General features: G+C 39.2%; 1 protein-coding gene across 12 annotated transcripts in view; it reads left to right on the forward strand.

Moving 5' to 3' along the window:
- The first annotated feature begins 389 nt into the window (after positions 1-389).
- The window catches only part of Garin2 (golgi associated RAB2 interactor family member 2), a 39,797-nt gene continuing 26,933 nt past the window's right edge, over positions 390-13,253 (forward strand). For 5 of the 12 annotated variants that reach the window (XR_002379408.3, XR_002379409.3, XM_085830145.1 and 2 more), the window contains exons 1-4: positions 391-674; positions 5,492-5,696; positions 7,480-7,584; positions 8,840-8,905. The gene's annotated coding sequence lies outside the window, so the exon portion shown is untranslated. Of the gene's footprint in view, positions 675-5,491; positions 5,697-7,479; positions 7,585-8,839; positions 8,906-13,253 lie in introns of all 12 variants that reach the window. The other 7 variants (XM_021179763.3, XM_085830144.1, XM_021179768.3 and 4 more) reach the window with 4 other exon arrangements.

Raw genomic sequence — 13,253 nt, forward strand, 5'->3', positions numbered from 1 at the left:
GGAAACAGTTGTTTGTGTTTGTTTTGTTTTTGATAGGAACTTACAGGCTGACCTCAAACTTACTGTGTATCCTAGGCTTATTTCAAATTCATTGAAATCCTCCTGCCTCTGCCTCATAAGTACTGGAATTTCAGGTGTGAACCACCTTGCACAACTTGAAGGTTTTTTTCTTCAAATGGCTCAAAATGCTTTGGAAGTCTCCAAAAACCAGGATATAGGGCAGCTGAATGATACATTAACAACTGAATGATTAATGTATTTTCAGTTTTTATTATATCTTTTTCAGCCACACCATCATCAGGATAGCTTTTCACTTTAAAAAAAAAAAAAAAAAAAAAAAAAAAAAGCCCCATTACTTCATAGAGCCTCAGAACTTCCAGCTGCCCCTGTCTGAGCTTCTCAGGAATGCTGGCAGCAGCCATCTCAGGGGCTGTTTGGTCTTTCAGCTGCTCCTGCCCAGTGCTCTTCTTACTTCAGAGCTATATCAGCACATTGTGATGCAGGAGCAGTGAAACAATGCCAGGCTGCCCTTCACCAGGGACTTAGTTGCCTGTCCAGCACACAGAAACACCTCTGCTAAAGAAATGTGAAAGAAGCAGAAACGTGCTATTTGGAAACAATTCTCCTGTTTGACATCCAGGAGGTTTCCAGAGATCTATTTCAGCAGATTCTATGTAAGTTTGGGTCCGTTACAAGAAACCTGAATATGAACCTGAAGAACAGGGAAATGGATAGCTTGATTAGTACTGGTTATCTGTGGCTAGAGTGTCTTTCTTTCCCTCTTCCTCTTTTCCCCTGGTTTCATATCTTTGTACCTCAACTAGAAGAGTTAGAGGCTTAGAGACTAGTTGGTGACCGAACTTCTTTTACTTAAAAGTAATCTCACTGGGCCTGTGGAGATAGTTCAGTGGATACAGTGGGTCCTGAGTTCAATCCCTAGAACCTACATCTAAAGTTGGATGCAACAGCGCCTGTTTATAACCCTAACACTGGGAAGATGGAGATGAGCAGAACCCAAGGGTTCACTGGCCAGCAACCTTGCCTGCTTGGCAAGTTCTGTGCCAATGAGAGACCTTGTACCTGACCAAAAGATGGATGGCATCTAAAGAACAACAGCCAAAATTGTCCTCTAGCCTTCTCTCTCTCTCTCTCTCACACACACACACACACACACACACACACACAGTGTACATACTTGCACATGCACTTGTATACACAAAAACACACATACCCTTCATTGATAGTTTATATTTGAAATGAAAGCAAGCTTTCTGTGTTGCTTTTAGAGTTTTTATATCACTATTCCAATTTTGTTCTGTTGGTGACTGAAAAAAGAATAGAATAGAATTGAGTTCATTAGCAGACTCACTTGTAATTATTCAAGTGGGAGAGGAGACCCTAATACAGAGTCCAGTGTTCAAAGCTGCAAAGCTGAGATGGGGAGCACCGTCAAGAAAAGGAGAGGAGGCCACCACAGTCATAATTTCTCAGAGCTGCAACTGAAATTGCAAACTACAACCATGATAGACCTGGCTTTAAAATATATCTTGTACTGCATTAAAAATGGCAGAGGCTGAGTTTGCTGATGCACATATATAGTCCTGGCTACTCAGAAAGCAGGAGTGGGAGGGTCAAGAGTTCAAGGCCATCTGGTATCATCAAGAAGAATCTTTTTTTTTTAATTTTTAATATTTTTATTACATATTTTCCTCAGTTACATTTCCAATGCTATCCCAAAAGTCCCCCATAGCGCCCCCCACTTCCCTACCCACCCATTCCCATTCTTTTGGCCCTGGCATTCCCCTATATTGGGGCATATAAAGTTTGCAAGTCCAATGGGCCTCTCTTTCCAATGATGGCCTACTAGGCCATCTTTCAATACATATGCAGCTAGAGACAAGAGCTCCGGGGTTCTGGTTAGTACATCATGTTGTTCCAACAATAGGGTTGCAGATCCCTTTAGCTCCTTGGGTACTTTCTCTAGCTTCTCCATTGGGAGCCCTGTGATACATCCAATAGCTGACTGTGAACATCCACTCCTGTGTTTGCTAGGCCCCAGCATCGTCTCACAAGAGACAGCTATATTTGGGTCCTTTCAGCAAAATCTTGCTAGTGTATGCAATGGTGTCAGCGTTTAGAAACTGATTATGGGATGGATCCCTGGATACGGCAGTCTCTAAATGGTCCATCCTTTCATCACAGCTACGAACTTTGTCTCTGTAACTCCTTCCCTGGGTGTTTTGTTCCCAATTCTAAGAAGGGGCACAGTGTCCACACTTTGGTCTTCATTCTATCAAGAAGAATCTTAATGAGTGACAGGCAAAGGCTATTTAAGAGCTAATATGTAATTAAATAAAAGTAATAGCACAGGAAAAGAAAAAGACCACAGGAGAATATGAGTCTCAGGTCTATAGAGTTCTTTCAACTTTGCTATGTTTGAAAATTATTTTTAAATAATAGAGGGAAAAGACTGATTGAGAATGGTAAGTAGACAGTATTTATAGACAACATTAAACATGTTTGGGCATCTTCTTGTATTAGTTAGAAAACTCAACCAAAACACTTCCTAGGCCTCTCACCCTCTTCCTTTCTGCTGTTTCATTAACACTCAAGCTGCCACACTTCTAAAAGATCCAGACAAGTACATTTTCTCCTAGGGAAACAACACCAGCACAGCACAGGGATACCTCTGTTCATTCTGTCCTTCATCGTCCTGGGCCTCGGTCATCCCTGACAGCAAGTACCTGTATGACAAAGCTGAGGCCATCCTGGCTGGTGCTAACACACAACTGTCATCCTGTGAACTTCTTGTCCCACTTACATGACTGGCAGTGGTTTCTGGCCTGTAATTGGATATAATATGGAACCTCTCTGAAAATTACAGTGCAGTTTTGTAGAAAAAAACAGTCTGATAAACAGAGCTGCTGATGGGATGGGTCTCCATTCAACTGGAACTGGAAACAGACATGTGAGAGGGAGTCACTGGGTAAGAGAAAGGGCAAAGTCTGGAGAGGACTTGCTAGTGCCAGAGGAATTAGGAACTGTGCAGTGCTGCAGTGCTGCAGAAGGCCTGGACTGCAGCTATGTACTAAGTACTGCTATGCTTCTGCCTGCTTAATGCAGTGCTCAGGGAAGTAGGAAAGCCTAGCAAAATTCATAAATTGTTAGGAAAATACAAACTATAATTGAGAAAACTCTGTGTCTTGGATTTGGCTGGAGTTTTTTGAGACAGTTCATATAGCCCAGGCTGACTTCAAACTTGTTATGTGGTTGAGGACATTTTCTTCCTGATTCTCTACCTTCCAAGAGCTGTGTTACAGGAATGCACCTCCACACATAATATACACAACTCTAGAAGAGAAAATTAGGCCGGGCGTGGTGGCGCACGCCTTTAATCCCAGCACTCGGGAGGCAGAGGCAGGCGGATTTCTGAGTTCGAGGCCAGCCTGGTCTACAAAGTGAGTTCCAGGACAGCCAGGGCTATACAGAGAAACCCTGTCTCGAAAAACAAAAAAAAAAAAAACAAAAAAAAAAACAAAAAAACAAAAAAAAAAAAAAAAAGAAGAGAAAATTAGAACAGATGAGTCTGTACATCCATGAAGCATTCACAGTGACCTCTAGTCACCTGCTCTGTTTTAATTACACATTACTTAGCACAAGGGTATTAGAATTATATACATTAACCAGTGGTTAACATGCTTAAACTCTAATGTTAATGTTTATTTTTGTTTTATATTCTAGATTTCCACAACTATAATGTCAATAAAATGATACTTTTGAACTCTAGCAAATAATTTATTTAACTAGGTTTATTTTATTGTTTAAAATGCTTTTGAAATCTATAAATGAGTAGCCCATGATCATGAATAATGTTGCAGATTTTACTGGTCAAAACTCTCTGTCCCAGACTGTCAACAGAAAGACTGTGGTCACCCCAACCCTTTGGCAAGCAGTGACCACAGATGATATACCACAGACATAGAGGCATGATTCATATTTCACTTATATTTACTAAAAATAATAAATAATACCATACTAATGATACCATAAATAATGATGACATTTTTCTAAATTAAATTATAGTAATTGTGACAAACTGTAATATACTAAAAGTCATTGCATTTGTAACCTTTAAATCAGCCATTCTTAAAACTAATACAAGCAGTGCACAGGGATGTGTCTGCAATCCCAACCTCAGGAACGTTAAGGAAACCTTGAATTCAGGAGATTATCAATGTGGAAATCATCCCTCAAAAATGATAACAAAGTTATCTAGAGATAAAACTATTATGAAAATAAAACCATCATTAGCATTGAATTCCATACAATTTAGAAATATTCTGGAAATTTTTTGGTTATTTTGTAACAAAGTCTTACAGTAGCCCAGGCTGGCCATGTGCTCATGTTCCCTCTGCACCCTTCTCAGTAGTGCTAGGATTACACCAATCTAATGGCAAAACAAAAAGTTGTTTCAAACCACCAAAATGAATACTTGGCAAAGGCTATGGCTAAGAGGCCAGGTTTCTCTTGCAAGGTAACCCCACCACAAGGAAGCATAATAGAGTATAGGAAATGTATAGGAGTAGAACCCTAAACCATCTGATTGTCTTTAAGGGAAAATCACTTCTCAGTCCTCTATTTCTAGGGGTCATTACGTTGGGCATATCTTACATGAGATTATGATGCTCCAAATAGCTCTGCACTGTGATTGCTAACTACTACTTTTCAATACTTAATGTTATGGAGAAAATTTTATTACCATTTGTAACTAAGTAAAGACCTATTTGTAAAACTGGAGGCCAAAATCTTACTGCATCTCCAAGTACTGAGAGTGTCCCTCGTAAATAGTGTGCACTAGTATTGGGGAGGGAGGCCAAACTGTCTTCAGAGGCCATTCCTTTGTCATCCCATTAGTCTTATTGAAGAGGTTGTAGAATACAGGTTGCAGATAGTATCAAATAACAGCCCACAATAAAACTAGTCAAAATTCTAGCTAGAGAAATGGCTCTGTAGTTAAGAGCTCTTGTTGCTCTTGCATGGGACCTGGGTTTGGTTGCCTGGGTTTGATTGGTGTTGTGGCTCACAACTCCAGGGTATCCAATGCCCTCTTCTGACCTTTATAGGCATAAGGCATGCACATGGTGTATATACATATGTGTAGGCAAAACACTCATATACATAAAATCTATTTTTAATGGTATTAAAAAATAATATTAGGGATGTTTGAGAAAAAACATAGAGAATCATATTTTCCTAAAAAAAAAAATGCAATGCATGTGTGCGTTTTAGTGTGTGTGTGTGTGTGTGTGTTTGTGTATATGTCTGTGTTTTAAATGGAGTCATGCCACATAGGATGCTCCCCAAGAAGATGCAAAAACTAACAAAACCCCCAGTACTGGGTATGATAACCTCTGTACCAGTTGTTGGTCTGGGGAGTCCAAGATTCTCCTAAAATAATAGACTATTGCTATTGTCCTTGGTTGTCTCTCAGAAGTTGAAGGTAAGCCCCTGTTGCTGAATATACCAAGCACGTTGGATACAGGACTCAGAAGACTCCAACTGGACCTAACCCAAACCCTGCCCTGAAGACTAGCTTTCCTAGTGGCAGAAGGTGCTATATATGCAAGCTTTCAAGGGAGGATAACAATCAATAGTATTACCATCAGTGATGTCTATGAACCACAATGACTAGCATGGTAAGATATCCTAAAGGTACAATAGTGGCACTAATATCTTAGCAGTAATCAACAAATGTCTAACTGGAACTTAAGGCCTGGTCAATAGGAAGGAAATCAGCTAGGATTGCAAATGTATCAAACTATTCATGATTAGTGAAGTCATGGATCTGCAAGAAGAACCTACACTACTACCTCTTTCCTAAATGAGTATGTATTAACTGCATTTAAGTCCTTATCCTTATCACCACAGATCAGTGTACCTCTCAGCCCACATCCAAGAAATTCCTTTTTAGCACATGCAGACCATTACAGAAAACCACAACTAGTCTAAGTGGAGAAAACACCCGGCCATAGGGTACCCATTCCCACCTCAGTCGATGCATCTACAAAACAATCTTTACACCTAATGTTCAGGGAACATCTTGCAAGAGGGAGTAGCCAAAGACCATGCAATCTGCTTTGAGACTGTATCTTCTGGATATGACAAGAAAACTACACCCATGAACTCTCAACAACATAGCTCTTTCTAAACAAGAGCAGAACAATGGCAATACTAGTTGACATGCCGATCTGTTTGTGGGAAATTTCATGGAGCCCCACCCCAAGACGAAGAGCTACATTAATGACTACTGAGAGAGGGAGGATAGCCTTCCCAGGGGATGAGCTTCCTAACTGGTTATCCAATATCATGTGCTCAGCCCTAAAAGTATGTGCATACAAGCAACATTTACACAGACTTTGCAACATATTTATTCATCTATTTATATTTCATATTCATGTAACAATAATAAAGAAAAAGGCATTGATTTGTGAAAATTTAACAAACAACAATAACCAAGAAAAAAAAAAGCTTGATTTCAAAGATGGTAAATGAGGCTGGCATTTGCTGCTCTATTGCTGACCTCACTTTGGTTTTTTGAAGAGGCAAGACTCATTTATGGCTGCCTCCCAGTTCTCTTTCCTCTGTCCCCTCTCTGTGTCCTGAATTCCTAGATAAGCCTGTTCCTCTGGGATATCATCTATCAAGTAGGGTTGCTTTAAAATTGATTTTCAATTTTACGTGTGTGTGTGTGTGTGTGTGTGTGTGTGTGTACATGTGTCTGTGTGATAAGCATGTGGATTTATGGGTGTCTAAGTATATGTATGTGCATGCAGATGTTAGAGAAGAAGTCAGGTGTCTTCCTCTACATCTCTCTCTACCTTGTCCCTTTAAGACAGGATTTCTCACTGAACCAGAAGCTTGCCATTTTAGCTAAGCTAGCTAGCCAGCAATCTCTGGAAATCTTCCTGTCTTTGACTCCCAACACTGGGGTTATAACAATATAACCCCATGTTATGGCCAGCTTTTTGCCCAGGTGCTAAAGATTGTAAGCAACCACACATCCATTGAGCCATCAATAGAGCCTTTCTCCTTAAACTAAGGGGATCATAGAGGCCACAGTGACTGCACTGGGGAAGGACATTCCTGGTCCTAGTGGCAATGTAATCTATTGATAAGTAAGTAAATACAAATATAAGACATACCTCTAACAAGTGATGTTTTCACTTTCTTGGGATGATTTTATTTCATAGATGTGTATTCTCATCCAACTCTAAATAAGCAAGAGTTGAGTGCTGCATTTAAAGTCTAAGATATTGTAAAATACTATAAGCCACAAAAAGAAAAGGAAAAAGAAAAAGAAAAGGAAAAAATAGTACTTATGCAGTCCAATACTTACTTTGAATTTCCGCACCCAGTATTTATTCATTGCTCTTCTGTGCTATCATCTTCACATTTAAAATGTTTTATTATTTAATGCAGGTTGTGTGTATATACACTCACCATGGTGTACATACAGGGATAAGAAGAAAACTTGTGGGTGTCAATTTTCTTCTTCTACCATGAGGATCCCAGGAATCAACTCAGGTGGTCAACATCTTTAGTGGCTAAGCCACCTCACTTACTCTGAGACCTTCCAAGTCTCTGATAATTCTGATAGTTTTGTACTAGGCTTTCTTAATCTTAACAGAAAGTGTCAACAAAAAGCTTCAAGTAGCCGTAGGAACACAATTTTAATGGCCGCTAAGTACAACCGAGTTAGCACAATCTGTATTACTTCCTTTGCCTTGTCACCTTGTACCTTCCTTGGCTAAACAGGAAGTGTCACACCAATTATTAGTTTGGATTCCAGTCATATAATCCCATGATGAGATGTCTAGGAGGGCTAAGTCAGTCAAGCACTTGCCACACACAAAGCATGAAGATCTGAGTTCAGAGCCCCAGAACACATGTAAAGAGCCAGGCATAGTGGCATGTACCTGTAATCCCAGTACCAGGGAGACAGAGACAGGAAGAGAGGAGCCTAAGGGAGTGTTTCTCAACCTGTGGGTCAGGACCCCTTTGGAGAGTGGACACATATCAGATAGCCTGCATACCAGATATTTACATTATAATCCATAGCAGTAGCAAAATTATAGTTACAAAGTAGCAACAAAATAATTATATGGCTGGAGGTCACCACAACATGAGGAACTGTATTAAAAGGTCGCACCATTAGGAAGGTTGAAAACCGCTGTGCTAAGGCTTGCTGACAAGACAGTGTAGCTGAATCAGTGAGCCCCACCTTCAGTGAGAAACCCTGTCATATGTACATACCTTCTTGTATGCATGAACACATGAACACATACATAAGCAAATAATGCATATATGCACACAGATGCAAAGAAGACCACAGTAGATGAGAAACAGCAGTAGTAACTGGATTCAAATACCCCATTCTGACAACTCCCAGACATGGTAGTGATAATGGGGCAAAGATGCTCACCTCTCATGGTAGTTAGAAAAAAGAACAAGAAAGACCCCCAGGACAAGAGCACTCCCTAATGTGTCCCCTGTGGTCTATTCCATCTAGTTGGCCCTACTTCTAAAAGTTGTCACCACTTCACAGAAATGCCATCTATAAATTCACTGGTGAATGAACTCATTGATCAAAGCTTTCATGGTGCAATCTTTAAGCCTCTAATACATGATCCTATTAAGGACACTTAACATCTAAACCATAAAACCCATCTGTTTTAGTTACAAGACTCTAGACCTCAACCTATGAAACAGAATGTATTGAAATGACATTAGCGCCCAGTGTATAATCCCTTGTTTTCTGTATTTGTATTTGTCACAAAAGCTACATCATGAAAAGGAGGAAGCCCAAACTGAAGTGAGTCACAAACTTCATTGGCCTTGAGCTGAGGTAAGATCTGATGGCCCTCATGGATGAGACCGTGAGTTGCATGGTCACATGGCCCTCTTCCTCCTCCTGTTCTCCCCACATCCCTCCCACCTACTCTACTTCACTAGCTCTCCCTTTCTTCTGAAGATTCCATGTGCCAACATACTTTCCACAATGATCAACTTTAAAATCTTTTATTTATTTATGTGCAGAAAGCCAGAACACTACTAGTAGAAGTTGGTTCTCTCCTTATACCATATAGATGCTAAGGGTAAAACTCAGGCTGCCATGCCTGACAGCAAGTGTCTTTACTCACCAGCCCCTTAACTAACTTTTCTAGATTAGAGACATGTGAACTGAGAGCATGAGCTGGTAGGTGGTGACAAATGACCTGGAACTACTCTTCCTTTCTCGGGCTTTGGGATGCATTCCCACCCCTTCTCCTACTTCGCTGCCTGCAAATACATCAGGACCAAATTGTTTAAGACGAAAAGGGAACAGGAAGAAAACAGGATATTTTCTGTCTTATTTGCTCTGGTCCTATTTCCTTTTTTCCTACTATCCCAAGCTCTCTCATTCTTGACAGCTCCCATATCTATCTTTTCAAGCATGTAAGCACAGAATTGACTTTGAGTAACAGCCAAAAGCACCTAGGCAGGATATAAGGGTCTGAGTCATAGCTTACCAAGTACAAACTGATGATGGCAAAGTTACTTTCCCTTTTTAAGCCTTAACTGTGTGGTCTATAAGTGTAGTCTCAATTAAATGAGATGGAGCATGCAAAGTCTCTATTACTTACCCTATAAAGCACTAACTAATTTTTAGTTATTTCTTATCATCTCTATTTTAAGTGATGGTGGAGATTGTCTTTGTTTTTGTTGTTGTTGTTTTTATTTTGTTTTAGTTTTCTTCTGAATACACTTTTTTTTTGAGAGTCTCATTATTTTTCGCAGGTTAGCTGCTATGGACTGATGTGTTGGGTCCATGGCACAGTGGTTAACTTCTGGGTTATTTCATTCTTTCAATCTCTTCCATCTCTGCCTCATCTTGACTGTGTTTATCCTTTTTTTTTTCTTAAAATTTTTTATTATTTAAATACATTGTATACATCAAACATATTAATAATATTGAGTATTTTTAGAATCAATACACAAAAAAATTTGTTCAACTTTTATACTCATATCCTTTCATACCCTAAAAATATCATTAATGAATATTTAATACTCTCTATAACTGAGGATCCTATATCTAATGTTGAATACTAAATGGTTTCATACCATACAAAATATTCTCTGGGAATTAAACATAGTAAAAGAGCATGAAATATTAAAAATAAGTCATTAAGAAATATATTCAAAAGCCCTTATATGGTACCACCTGACATAATGGGAGAGTATTTAAAACACATTATGTATCTGTGTACACTGTCTAACAATCAGTTTACTTAAAAAAGATTATCAGTGCTTCTAGAAGAGAAATTATTTTATCAGTAAGTGCTGCAGACCCTTTTTGGTCCCTGTCTGCATAGAACGGGTCTCTAGTTGCTGGTGGATAAGGAGTCAGTGAATGACAAACAGAAGTGACACAAAAGATTGTGTAGAATCTGATTGTATTGTCACAAAGTGAACACCAGTCTTATATAATACAGAAAACAAAGTCTTATATAATACAGAAAACAAAGGGGTAGGATGTCACAGCAGGCAAAGTTACATGACACAAAACAAAGCAATGACTTCAAAAGGACTTACAGGAACCAGGTAATATTTACAGTAAAGATAAAACAGCCCTGCCTAGGGTTAGCTAATGACAGGTAAGGATTTCACACCCTAGTCACAATTTGTGCTACTCCTTTGAGCCTTGTGAAAGCTAGCACCAGGAGGTTCTGCTCTAGCAGACCTTCTCATGAATAATGCAATACCACAACCCCCCTATTTCCTAGGGCTTGATAAACTCTTGTATGAGTGTAACTTGTCTGTTCTTTTAAGTATCTGTGGAGAATCTCCATTTGTCAGAAGAATTCACCAACTTGCTTCTAATATGCAATGTAGCCTGCTATACCTGGCTGTAGAGAAGATCCCTGTCTCAGTGGGAAATACCCTAACTCTTTCATGGTAAACCCACCTACTAGCTAGGCCATTATGTATCCCCTTGTTTGGGTGAGACTGGCTATTGTCCTAAGTAATCACTCTGCAGACTAGCCCTGAGCTATTCTAGCTCCGTTCTTTGTAATGCCTAATTAGTTTCATCTCTACCAGAGAGTAAATTTGAATTTACTCTCTGCTCTACCAGAAGTAAATTTGAATGTTACTGAATAGATAACCTTCTTACTGAATTCCAAGTTTGTCAGCTTCAAGGATTTTCTTTCAAGGACGTTGGAACACTGGCGAAGGCTTAGTTATGTCAGAATTCAATCTTTAAAGGCACTTATAATAAAATAATACTAAAAGAGAGCACGTGCATCCATACACCAGACTAACGTGGGGATAGGGTAGGATTATACGGGTTATGAGAATGCCAAGGTTCCAGGAGGTTGAGTTTCCTTAAAACTCTTTGCCTCGTGAGTGCTTCTAGGCCTCTCAGCCTGCCAAGCAGACTTCACTGGAGTGTGCATAGCAAGTGAGTATATTTTAAACATTTCAAAATAGCAAAAAAATCCTTTGAAGTTAAACATTAAGAAAATACTAATCTCAAGCACAGTGAGAAAACTATCAATATTTCCGTGATATTGTAGAACCTGATTTTAATATTTTCAACTGTTAATATTCGACAAACAGAATAATTATTTTCAGATATAGTTCATTGTTATGTCTCCCTTTTCATTTCTGATTTTATTAATTTGGATACTGTCTCTGTGCCCTCTGGTTAGTCTGGTTAAGGGTTTCTCTATCTTGTTGATTTTCTCAAAGAACCAACCCCTGCTTCTGTTGATTTTTTTTGTATAGTTCTTCTTGTTAATATTGGTTGATTTCTCTATCTTGTTGATTTTCTCAAACAACCAGCCCCTGCTTCTGTTGATGCTAAGTATAGTTCTTTTTGTTTCTATTTGGTTGATTTCAGCCCTGAGTTTGATTATTTCCTGCCATCTACTCCTCTTGGGTGTATTTGCTTCTTTTTGCTCTAGAGCTTTCAGGTGTGCTGTCAAGCTGCTAGTGTAAGCTCTCTTCAGTTTCTTTTTGGAGGCACTTAGAACTATGAGTTTTCCTCTTACCACTGCTTTCATTGTGTCCCATAAGTTTTGGTATGATGTGTCTTCATTTTCATTAAATTCTAAAAAGCCTTTAATTTCTTTATTTCTTCCTCAACCAAGTTATCGAGTAGAGAGTTGTTCAGCTTCCATGTGTATGTGTGCTTTCCATTGTATTTGTTGGTATTTAAGATCAGACTTAGTCTACGGTGATCTGATAGGGTGCATGGGGTTATGTCAATCTTCTTGTATCTGTTGAAGCCTGATTTGTGACAAATTATATGGTCAATTTTGGAGAAGGTACCGTGAGGTGCTGAGAAGGTATATTCTTTTGATTTAGGATAAAATGTTCTATAAATATCTGTTAGATCCATTTGGTTCATAACCTCTGTTAGTTTCACTGTCTCTGTTTTATTTCTATGATCTGTCCATTGCTGATAGTAGAGTGTTGAAGTCTCCCACTATTATTGTGTGGGGTGTAATGTGTGCTTTGAGCTTTAGTAAAGTTTCTTTTATGAATGTGGGTGCCCTTGCATTTGGATCATAGATGTTCAGATTTGAGAGTTCTTCTTGGTAGATTTTTCCTTTGACTGGTATGAAGTGTCCCTCCTTATATTGTTTTTGATAACTTTTGGGTGAAATTTTACTTTATTTGATATTAGAATGGCTACTCCAGCTTGTTTCTCAGGACCATTTGCTTGGAAAATTGTTTTCCAACCTTTTACTCTGAGATAGTGTCTGTCTTTCTCACTGAGGTGTGTTTCCTGTATGCAGTAAAATGCTGGGTCCTGTTTATGTATCCAGTCTGTTAGTCTATGTCTTTTTTTGTTGTTAGAGGTGGAAGTATCTTTGTGTGTCTATCTTCTTTTGGGTTTGTTGAAAAATTACTTCTTGCTTTTTCTAGGGTGTAGTTTCCCTCCTTGTATTGGTGTTTTCCATATATTATCTGTCTTAGTCAGGGTTTCTATTCCTGCACAAACATCATGACCAAGAAGCAGTTGGGGAGGAAAGGGTTTATTCAGCTTACATTTCCACATTGCTGTTCATCAATGAAAGAAGTCAGGACTGGAACTCAAGCAGGCCAGGGAGCAGGAGCTGATGCAGAGGCCATGGAGGGATGTTCTTTACGGGCTTGCTTCCCCTGGCTTGCTCAGCCTGCTCTCTTATAGAACCAAGACTACCAGC

The sequence above is a fragment of the Mus caroli genome, unplaced genomic scaffold, assembly GCF_978045245.1.
Source record: "Mus caroli unplaced genomic scaffold, Mus_caroli_1 scaffold_14, whole genome shotgun sequence".
Classification (NCBI taxonomy): domain Eukaryota; kingdom Metazoa; phylum Chordata; class Mammalia; order Rodentia; family Muridae; genus Mus; species Mus caroli.